Raw genomic sequence first — 12108 nt, 5'->3', positions numbered from 1 at the left:
TGAATCTTAATTTTTTTTTTTTTTTTTAGCCAGAATGCTTTATTTATTTATTTGTGGCTGCCCTGGGTCTTCGTTACTTTGTTCGAGCTTTCTCTAGTTGTGGTGAGCTGGCGCTACTCTTGGCTGTGGTTTGAAGGTTTCTCATTGCAGCGGCTTCTCTTGTTGCAGGGCACAGCCGTCAGTAGTTGTAGCGTACGGGCTTAGTTGCTCTGCAGCATGTGGAATCTTCCGGACCAGTGATCAAACCTGTGTCCTCTGCATTAGCAGGCAGATTTTTATGCACGTGGCCACCAGCGAAGTCCATGCCTGAACTTTTGATCTGGAATTCTTTTAGAGTTAAAGTTCCAACTTTGTTTTTGGCAGATACTTAGGCCATTCTCACAGTTTATTGACTAAACCATCTTTTCTCTACTAATTTGAAATGCCATCTTTTTATACAATAAATTCCCGTATAAAGTGAGTCTATTCCTTTCTATTCTTTATTTTGTCCCCATAAGTTCATCCATTTGTATTCATGCTTCAGTACTGCACAATTGCACTCATCTCACATGCTAGTAAAGTCATGCTCAAAATTCTGCAAACCAGGCTTCAGCAATATGTGAACTGTGAAGTTCCAGATGTTCAAGCTGGTTTTAGAAAAGGCAGAAGAACCAGAGACCAAATTGCCAACATCTGCTGGATCATCGAAAAAGCAAGAGAGTTTCAGGAAAACATCTATATCTGCTTTATTGACTATGCCAAAGCCTTTGACTGCGTGGATCACAATAAACTGTGGGAAATTCTGAAAGAGATGGGAATACCAGACCACCTCACCTGCCTCTTGAGAAACCTGTATGCAGGTCAGGAACCAACAGTTAGAACTGGACATGGAACAACAGACTGGTTCCAAATAGGAAAAGGAGTACGTCAAGGCTGTATCTTGTCATCCTGCTTATTAACTTGTATGCAGGGTACATCATGAGAAATGCTGGGCTAGAGGAAGCACAAGCTGGAATCAAGATTGCTGGGAGAAATATCAATAACCTCAGATATGCAGATGACACCACCCTTATGGCAAAAAGTGAAGAAGTACCAAAGAGCCTCTTGATGAAAGTGAAAGAGGAGAGTGAAAAAGTTGGCTTAAAGCCCAACATTCAGAAAACGAAGATCATGGCATCTGGTCCCATCACTTCATGGGAAATAGATGGGGAAACAGTGGAAACAGTGGCTGACTTAATTTTTTGGGCTCCAAAATCACTGCAGATGGTGACTGCAGCCATGAAATTAAAAGACGCTTACTCCTTGGAAGGAAAGTTATGACCAACCTAGACAGCATATTAAAAAACAGAGATATTACTTTGCCAACAAAGGTCCGTTTAGTCAAGGCTACGGTTTTTCCTGTGGTCATGTATGGATGTGAGAGTTGGACTGTGAAGAAAGCTGAGCGCCGAAGAATTGATGCTTTTGAACTGTGGTGTTGGAGAAGACTCTTGAGAGTCCCTTGGACTGCAAGGAGATCCAACCAGTCCACCCTAAAGGAGATCAGTCCTGGGTGTTCATTGGAAGGACTGATGTTGAAGCTGAAACTCCAATACTATGGCCACCTGATGGGAAGAGCTGACTCATTTGAAAAGACCCTGATGCTGGGAAAGATTGAGGGCGGAAGGAGAAGGGGACAACAGAGGATGAGATGGTTGGATGGCATCACCGACTCAATGGACATGAGTTTGGGTGAACTCCGGGAGTTGGTGATGGACAGGGAGGCCTGGTGTGCTGCAATTCATGGGGTCGCAAAGAGTCGGACACGACTGAGTGACTGAACTGAACTGAACCATGCAGTTCTAATGGATGTAGTTTAACAGTAAATTCTGGTATGAGGTTAGACTATTCTCTAAAGGATACTTTGGGTGTGGGCCTCCTCTGGATTTCCAAGACCTGGTCTAAGGGTGAGGATCTGAGGTAAGGCATGGTGTATACACTTGGCTTTAGCTGTAACTATGCTCTTGAACACTCTGGTTGGGATAAGTTGAAGCATTCCTCTGGCAACCAGAGACTCAGGTCCAAGTTCTGACTTTGCCATTGAGAACTGGGTGACCTTACTTTTCTGAGCCTTTGATTACAGGGGTCTCTCTACCCTCTACAGCTTTCTTCAGTTCCAAGATTTGAGGACTAGGGTACCTCAGGAGTACCAAGCAAGATTGTGAAAGGCTAACCAGTTGGTCACTTCGACAGGAAGTCCCATAGATTAGCACAGGCGATTGGCTTGCCAGGGAACGGAAAGAGTGGTTAAGCAAGAAGCAAGACTGTTAACAGTTCCAGAGCTCGGGGTCTCCTGGGGGCAGTTTTTGCCTCTTACCGGCCCAGGAGGTACGGGGCTACATGCACAACTGGGAGCCTCTGAGAGGTGGGAGCGACCTGGAGTTGCAAAGTTTCTTTTCTTTGGTGGCGTGAGAGTTGGGGAGGGTGCTGTGAGAGTGAGGGAGGGTGCTGTGAGAGTGTGGTCCCCCCCCAGCTGCTGGGACGAGGTGCAAAGGGCTGAGCCTTTTTCTCATTAATCTGGAGCTATCCGCAGCCAGTGGAAGGCATTTGGGCAGGAGACTCGGATAGGTTATCTACCCTTACATGGTTGTGTGACCCTGGGGAAGTCACCTGGCTTCTCAGAGCCTTGGTTTCTCTTTGAGGTTAGCAAGGGCAAGAGAGAGGATAAATATGCTAGGGGGTCTCTTGGATCTGCCAACTTGGACAACTTGAGTTCTGTGACTGTCGCTGTTACTTGTAGTTACTGAAGGAGGTGGAGTGACGCGCAGACCCAGGTCCTCACCCCTTTGAAGAGAGGACGCCGGAACTGGTGGAGGCCTTGAGGCGTCTGCCGGTGACCTGTTGCAATTCTGCCCTAGCTCCCACAGCACCATCTTACGAGGCTCTCCACTTCCTGAGGGAAAGCCTGTGGCCCCTGCTTCCTGAACCGAATCCTACAATGGGGAGGTGATTTCTGGTAGGACTGGGAGCCGGATTCATTAGCCCTCACGTCTAGCCTCAAACTTTATTTGGTTTCTTGGGTGAGGTGGGGAGAGGGCGCAGTGCCGGGGCGGGGGTGGGGGGTGTGTGCGCGCATGCGTGCGTGTGCTCCCAGGCAGGACGGCATTTCCCACGGTTACAGGTGTGAGGCTGTGATGACCAGTGAGGGCAATGTGGGGACTTCCCTGGTGGTCCAGTGGTTAGGACTCCACGCTTCCTCTGCTGGGGGGCCTGGGTTCCATTCCCGGTCAAGGAACTAAGATCCCACAGGCCCTGCAGTGCAGCCGAAGAAAAAAAGAAAAGAAAGGGGGATGTGGCGGAGGAGCGGGCACTGACGGAGGGATGCCCCTGCTGGCGGACTTGGAGGACTTTGCTCTGAGTGACTCTGAGTGGGCAGGAACCTTGGTACACACCAGAGGTTGTGACAGGTGTCGTGTCTGACTGTGAGGGAGTAGTGTGTGTGTGTGTGTGTGTGTGTGTGTGTGTGTGTGTGCATGCATATGCCTGCGTGTACGCACAGGTACACCTTTGTGAGAGCTGACTGAAGGACATTCCTTTTTTTTCTGAGTGGCCATCCCTGGCCTAGATGGGACACAGACTGTTTCTAGGGCTCTGTGCTCAGCTGTGGGGGGACTCCCTGTCCCTGACTGATGGTGACGGGTACGTTGAGGCGGTGCTGGCCCTAGGGTGCCTGCTGCCTTTCAGCCCCGGGACTCCTGACGGGCAAGGAAGGGGCCGCTGAGTGCCATCTGGGCAGAGAGGACTCAATGGGCTCAGAGGGCTGACGCTGAGGTCTGAGGCATAGTGGGGACTGGCAAGGTGTCCAGTAGGCGCTGCTTCCTTACACAGTGTCAGGGGACTGGTGGAAATGGGGTGCAGCTCAACTAGGAACTCCCCGACAGGGTGCCAAGAGCATCCCATGTCCTGAGATGTGGCCACAGGAACTCTATTTCAGGATTGTGACTCCCTTCACTTGTGGGAGCCTGGCATCCTCAGCGACGTGGCACCCACATCACAGCAGACTCTCCGCCCCAGGGCTTCAGTTCTAGAAGCTTCCACAACAAGAATCTTATCTTTCTGCCTCATGTGTGTTATCTCCATCAACGGAAGTGCACAGGGAACTTGAGTTTTCTAAGTCTGACAGCCAGAGCAAAGCCTCCCACTCTGCCCTGTTTCAAAGCCCTGGCCCATCACGGCTGCTCTGTCTGGCGCCTGTGATCCACACAGGCGTCTCCTGCCCACCGAGGAGGTGCTTCTCCAAGAAGCGGTCTTGGGGCAAGTCTGTCCTGTGACAAACCCAGAGAGTGGGTCTGGCATCAGATTTGCTTCCGATGTCATGGCTTGGGCTGGTGGCCTCTGCCTTCCGGAGCCTCTCTCTCTCAGTTTTCTCATCTGTTGAGTGGGTGTAAAATCATATCTGTACAACATCTGACTTTTATGAGACTCAAATGGCATTTCGCCCACATCCATGCTGTTACCCCCAATGTCATAGGCTATTGTATCCAGTGGTTATCCTATGCCATATTCAGGGCATAGTTCTGAGTGCTTTACATTGATTATATATTCAACAAATATTTGCTGAGCACTGACTGTATGCAGGGCACTGTTCTAAGGCATTTGAAATAGAGCAGTAAACAGAAGAGGCTTCTATTCAGTAAGAGGAGATGCAAATTTTACAAAATAAATGAATAAAAGACTCTATTCTAGGAAAGTGATAAGTGTTGAGAGAAAGTAAAGCTGGGGAAATTCCCTGGTGGTCCAGAGGTTAAGAATTCAAGGTTCCACTTTAGGGAGCATGGGTTCAGTCCCTGGCAAGGGAACTCAGATCCTGCAAGCCACGTGGTGAGACCAAAAAAAAAATATATTAATGATAAAAAAATAAAGCCAAAATGCGAGTTGGGCTCTGCTGGGAATAGGAAGTGGTGTTTCCAGTTCAACTGTCTTATTTCATCTTCAGGGCAACCCTGTGTGGTAGACACTGGTCTCATGTCCCAGTGAGGAGAATAAGGCATGGAGATGTTATGTGACTTCCCCATGGTCACAGAGCCTGTGCGCGGCAGGGCTCGGAGAGGCAGGGTTTGCCTGACTCTAGAGCAGTGGGACTGGAAATTACTGCCTCTCTTGGCCTCTTTTTTCACATTTATGGGTCAAGAGGGTGCGATGGACCCTCTTCTGGTACTGATGCTCAGTGAGTGTTTCTTTGAATATAACATACAAGGCCCAAGGCCCAACCCATTGGAAAGTCGTCGGGTCATAGAGGAAGGAGACCCACCCACCCCCGCCTTAGGGGGACGGTGAGTGAGGATGGATGGTGACTTCCAGGTGTGGACAGATGCAGCCCAAGGAGGGGTGTGTATCTCGTCATTGTCTGCAGGGAGAGCTTGGAGGGTGATGTGTTTGTGGAGATATTGATACTAGTGGAAGGACAGTTGGATTTGTGGATGAAATTCTCTATTCTAACTCCCGGAATCTCATTCTTGGCTTGGTTTTTCCTCCTCTGGTTTTTATTTTTATTTTTTGGCCCTGCCCTTCAGCTTGAGAGATTTCAGTTCTTCAACCAGGGACTGAAACTGGGCCCTCGACAGGGAAAGTGCAAAGTCCTAACCACTGGTTGTTGTCCAGTTGCACGTTTGTGTCTGACTCTTTGCAGCCCCATGGACCACAGCACACTAGGCTTCCCTGTCTTTCACTATCTCCTGGAATTCGCTCAAACTCTTCCATTGACTCGAAGATGCCAGCCAACTATCTCATCCTCTGTCATTCACTTCTCATGCGCTCAATCTTTCCCAGCATCAGGGTTTTCCCAATGAGTTGGCTCTTCACATCAGGTGGCCAAAGTATTGGCGCTTCAGCTTCAGCAGCAGTCCTTCCAATGAATATTCAGGGTTGGTTTCCTTAAGGATTGACTGGTTTGATTTCCTTGAAGTCCAAGGGATCTCAAGTGTCTTCTCCAGAATCACAATTCAAAAGTTAACCACTGGACAACCAGGCAATTCCCATCTCCCCTGCTTTTTATTAAGAAAACTTCAAATCTACAAAAGTTGAGCAAATAGTACAATGAAAGCTATTGGACAGATGGCTTACAGTTTGCCCCATTTACTCTCTCTCTCTACACACACACACACACACACACACACACACACACACACACACACACACTTATTTCCTCTTAATTTGCTTGTGTATTTACACAGAGCCATTTGAAAGTGAAATGCAGACATAATATATACTTTAGCATGGATCTCTTAAAGACAGAGATTCTTCTACATGATCACAACACGTGTCACACTGAAAAAATTTCACATTGCTCAGTGAATATCTGATATAAAGTTCACATTCAATTTTCCCAGCTGTCCACAAAATATTCCATTTTTTCTTTCCACAAAATATTCCTTATTCTTACTTTTTTTTAAGGAAAATCCAATTAAAAATTACATAATATATTTAGGTGTCATTTATTTTTATTCTCTTTTTCTCTGTTTTCTTTTTGGCTGCTCCACATGGCTTGTGGGATCTTAGTTCCCTGACCAGGGATCGAACCTAGGCCCTTGGAAATGAGAGTGCAGAGTCCTAACCACTGGATGGCCAGAGAATTCCCTATTTTTATTCTCTTGGATATAGAACAGTCCCCCTGCCTTGTTTTTTCTTTTACTACATCAGTATTATTTGAGTCTACTAGTTGTCTGGTAGAACACCCCACATTCTGAGGGACAGTGTGAATCAGAAGAGGAAACAGTGAGTAACATGAGGGCATGAGGGTCCAACACATGCCCAGAACAAGGCCGGGCAGCATGAAGGGATCCAGGTTAAGTCTGATCTCTTCTGCCCTGGAACTCACTGCTAAATTATGTCACCTCCCCCAGGAAGTCCTCCTTGATAGACACTGCCGAGTGAGTTGCTCCTTTTGCAGTGCTCTCACAGCACTTGGCACACAGGTTTGCTGCCCCTTCCACACTGTGCTGTAATTAGTCTTGTGTCTTCTTCTGCATGAAGCTGTGTGAGTACCTCCAAGGGAGACCAGGAGTTAGTCCACACCTATATATGTAAAGGGCCAGGGGCTCCACTTGGGTATGTAGGTTGTGTCCTGCACAAAGGTGCCTGGTCAAAGAGGGAGAGAGGGGACTGGACTCCAGCCAACAGTCCACTTGCCAATCTTGGGCCCTGGCACTGGGCTGCATCTGCTGGGAAGAAGGAACACTCTCCCTAATCTGCCTAATAGAGCCACACACACCACGGCAGGCTTGCTCCCCACTCTGCCTGCATTCAGTTGGCGTTCAGTAAACAGTGGTCGCCTAAATGCATGCTAGGTCTGGGAATGGATGTGCTTGTGACTGTTCTTTGGGGGAAGAAACTCTGATTTGTAACATTTGCTGATTCCCATGGTATAAATTGAGCCCCCCTTTTTTGCGGGGGGCAAGAATACTGGAGTAGGTTGCCATTCCCTTCTCTAGGAGACCTTCCTGAGCCAGGGATTGAACCTGGTTCTCTTGCATTGTAGGCAGACGCTTTACCATCTGAGCCACCAGGGAAGTCAATGGAATGGGTGAATTTAACTCAGATGACCATTGTATCTACTACTGTGGGAATCCCTTAGAAGAAATGGAGTAGCCATCATGGTCAACAAAAGAGTCTGAAATGCAGTACTTGGATCCAATCTCAAAAACGACAGAATGATCTCTGTTTGTTTTCAAGGCAAACCGTTCAATATCACAGTAATCCAAGTCTACGTCCCAACCAGTAACACTGAAGAATCTGAAGTTGAACGGTTATATGAAGACCTACAAGACCTTTTAGAACTAACACCCAAAAAAGATGTCCTTTTCATTATAGGGGACTGGAATGCAAAAGTAGGAAGTCAAGAAACACCTGGAGTAACAGGCAAATTTGGCCTTGGAGTACGGAATGAAGCAGGGCAAAGGCTAATAGAGTTTTGCCAAGAGAACGCATTGGTCATAGCAAACATCCTCTTCCAACAACACAAGAGAAAACTCTACACATGGACATCACCAGATGGTCAACACCAAAATCAGATTGATTATATTCTTTGCAGCCAAAGATGGAGAAGCTCTATACAGTCAACAAAAACAAGACCAGGAGCTGACTGTGGCTTAGATCATAAAGTCCTTATTGCCAAATTCAGACTGAAATTGAAGAAAGTAGGGAAAACCACTAGACCATTCAGGTATGATCTAAATCAAATCCCTTATGATTATACAGTGGAAGTGAGAAATAGATTTAAGGGTCTAGATCTGATAGACAGAGTGCCTGATGAACTATGGACGGAGGTTCGCCACATTGTACAGGAGACAGGGATCAAGACCATTTCCATGGAAAAGAAATGCAAAAAAGCAAAATGGCTGTCTGAGGAGGACTTACAAATAGCTGTGAAAAGAAGAGAAACGAAAAGCAAAGGAGAAAAGGAAAGATATAAGCATCTGAATGCAGAGTTCCAAAGAATAGCAAGGAGAGATAAAGCCTTCCTCAGCAATCAATGCAAAGAAATAGAGGAAAACAACAGAATGGGAAAGACTAGAGATCTCTTCAGGAAAATTAGAGACACCAAGGAAACATTTCATGCAAAGATGGGCTTGATGAAGGACAGAAATAGTATGGACCTAACAGAAGTAGAAGATATTAAGAAGAGGCGGCAAGAATACACAGGAGAACTGTACAAAAAAAGATCTTCAAGACCAAGATAATCACGATGGTGTGATCACTCACCTAGAGCCAGACATCCTGGAGTGTGAAGTCAAGTGAGCCTTAGAAAGCATCACTACGAACAAAGCTAGTGGATGGAATTCCAGTTGAGCTGTTTCAAATCTTGAAAGATAATGCTGTGAAAGTTCTGTACTCAATATGCCAGCAAATTTGGAAAACTCAGCAGTGGCCACAGGACTGGAAAAGGTCAGTTTTCATTCCAATCCCAAAGAAAGGCAATGCCAAAGAATGCTCAAACTACCGCATAATTGCTTTCATCTCACATGCTAGTAAAGTAATGCTCAAAATTCTCCAAGCCAGGCTTCAGCAATACGTGAACCGTGAACTTCCAGATGTTCAAGCTGGTTTTAGAAAAGGCAGAGGAACCAGAGATCAAATTGCCAACATCCGCTGGATCATTGAAAAAGCAAGAGAGTTTCAGGAAAACATCTATTTCTGCTTTATTGACTATGCCATAGCCTTTGACTGCATGGATCACAATAAACTGTGGGAAATTCTGAAAGAGATGGGAATACCAGACCACCTCACCTGCCTCTTGAGAAACCTGTATGCAGGTCAGGAAGCAACAGTTAGAACTGGACATGGAACAACAGACTGGTTCCAAATAGGAAAAGGAGTAAGTCAAGGCTGTATCTTGTCATCCTGCTTATTAACTTGTATGCAGGGTACATCATGAGAAATGCTGGGCTAGAGGAAGCACAAGCTGGAATCAAGATTGCCGGGAGAAATATCAATAACCTCAGATATGCAGATGACACCACCCTTATGGCAAAAAGTGAAGAAGAACTAAAGAGCCTCTTGATGAAAGTGAAAGAGGAGAGTGAAAAAGTTGGCTTAAAGCTCAACATTCAGAAAATGAAGCTCATGGCATCTGGTCCCATCACTTCATGGGAAATAGATGGGGAAACAGTGGAAACAATGTCAGACTTTATTTTTTGGGGGGGCTCCAAAATCACTGCAGATGGTGACTGCAGCCATGAAATTAAAAGACGCTTACTCCTTGGAAGGAAAGTTATGACCAACCTAGATAGCATATTAAAAAAGAGAGACATTACTTTGCCAACAAAGGTCCATCTAGTCAAGGCTATGGTTTTTCCAGTGGTCATGTATGGATGTGAGAGTTGGACTGTGAAGAAAGCTGAGCGCCGAAGAATTGATGCTTTTGAACTGTGGTGTTGGAGAAGACTCTTGAGAGTCCCTTGGACTGCAAGGAGATCCAACCAGTCCACCCTAAAGGAGATCAATCCTAGGTGTTCATTGGAAGGACTGATACTAAAGCTGAAACTCCAATCCTTTGGCCACCTCATGTGAAGAGTTGACTCATTGGAAAAGACCCTGATGCTGGGAGGGATTGGGGGCAGGAGGAGAAGGGGACGACAGAGGATGAGAAGGCTGTATGGCATCACTGACTCGATGGACATGAGTTTGAGTGAACTCTGGGAGTTGGTGATGGACAGGGAGGCCTGGCGTGCTGCGATTCATGGGTCACAAAGAGTCAGACACGACTGAGTGATTGAACTGAACTGAACTGACTGATGGTATAAATACTCCCACAGCAGCTGATCTGCAGCTGCTGAGTTGGGAAGAGAGACTCACAACTGGTTTTCTGCAAGCCCCTAAGATGTGACTCCAGTGTACCACTGCCGTTTGACATCTGTAATCTTTTTATAAAAAACACTTTATTATTTATTCATTTTATGTTTAGTTGTGCTGAGTCTTTCCTTGCTGCCTGCAGACTTTCTCTAGTTGCCGTGAGTGGGCGCTCCTCTCTAGTTTTGGTGCTCGGCCTTCTCATTGCAGTGGCTTCTCTTGCTGTGGAGCATGGGCTCTAGAGTGTGTGGGCTTCCGTAGTTGTGGTGCGTGGGCTCTGTTGCTCCGTGGCATGTAGGATCCTGCTGGACCAGGGATCGAACCTGCGTCCTCTGCATTGGCAGGTGAATTCCTATTCACTGTGCCACGCTTATATCTCAGTCTCAAAACTGCATCTGCAGCAGACTTTGAAGTCCCTGAGAGAGAGAGAGACAGAGACAGAGACAGAGAGAAATGGAGAGAAACCAGGCGGACAGAAAAAAGCAGAAAGAGAAGAGAAAAAGGCAATAACTGATGGGGAGCCAGTGAGAGAGACTCGACTTCACTTAAAAGTTTGGGGCTTCCTCAAGAGTGAGGAATTGCTTCATTCAGCTCCTGTGCAACCTGTGTAAAGGAACTTGCTTAAGGGGAACCTAGACCAGTGGCCCCAGACTCCTGCCAGGAGCCAGTTACCCCTAAGGCAGAGCCTCCCTACCCTTCTACTCTGCTTGTCTGGGACCTTTGATCCCAACAAAGAAAGCCCAGAGTGGGTGTGGGGTTCCGCTGCCCCGGTTCCTTCACACACGCTGTTCAAGGCTTCTAAATCCTACCTGCCCTCTTTAGAGCTTGACTCTTCATCACTTGCACGAAGCTGCCTATGTACATGTCAATACAATGTACATACACGTCCCTTCCCCTCAATACAGCTTTACGTGCCCATGACTTACTCCTCCCTAGGCCCCCTCTCTCCCCCCAGCATAGGACCTGACTCTTCTGCTTCCAGACTCCAGCCTCCTTCTCTCCTACCTTGAGGCCTCACCTGGACAAATCCTTATCCATCAAAATCCTTATCAACTGACTTACCTGACCTTCAATGACAGATGGAAGTACTCCGATGAATGAATTGGACAACCCTTACTTGAGCATCTGCTAAGTACTAGGGAGGGACTTCCCAGGTGGCCCTAGTAGTAAAGAGCCTGCCTGCCAACGCAGGAGACCTAAGAGACCCGGGCTTGATCCCTGGGATGGGAAGATCCCCTGGAGGAGGGCACGGCCACCCACTCGGGACTTGACCGAAGCGACTTAGCACTGATGAATATGCTGGGGAGCTAGGAGCAGTGTGGACCGAGGCACAGGGTGACTTAACATTCACATGTGTGAGCCCAGCCCATCATCAGGTCCCATAAAGTATGAGCTTGAGGTATGGAGGGGGGCTTTAGGGAGGATCTCAGAGGAGGTGGCCTCTAAGGTGAGGGAGGAAGAGGTATCAGCTAGGCAAGGGGGTGGGGGAATCGGGGAGGTTTGGGGCAACGGGAGGAAGCATGGGCAAGAATCTGGAATTCCAGGAACGGTGGGTAGTTCAGAAAGGTTGACGTGGAGCATGATGGGATGCGGAAGTGAGGGGGCGAAGGATGGACACGTCTGGAAAGGCCATAAGGGCCACGTGGGGAGCTACTGATTCCCTGGTGCGTATGTCAAAGGGGTGGAGAAATGTTGTTGAGGAAAAAGAGGCTGGGGGCCAGCTGAGGCTGGGAGAGGGGGCAGAGGAGGGTGGGGGAGTCCCTACAGGAAGGTGAGAGGTGAGGAGAGGAGCTGAAGGAGCAG

Source organism: Oryx dammah, unplaced genomic scaffold (genome assembly GCF_014754425.2).
Source record: "Oryx dammah isolate SB20612 unplaced genomic scaffold, SCBI_Odam_1.1 HiC_scaffold_11, whole genome shotgun sequence".
NCBI classification, from domain to species: Eukaryota; Metazoa; Chordata; class Mammalia; order Artiodactyla; family Bovidae; genus Oryx; species Oryx dammah.
Note: the sequence above shows the minus strand (reverse complement) of the source record.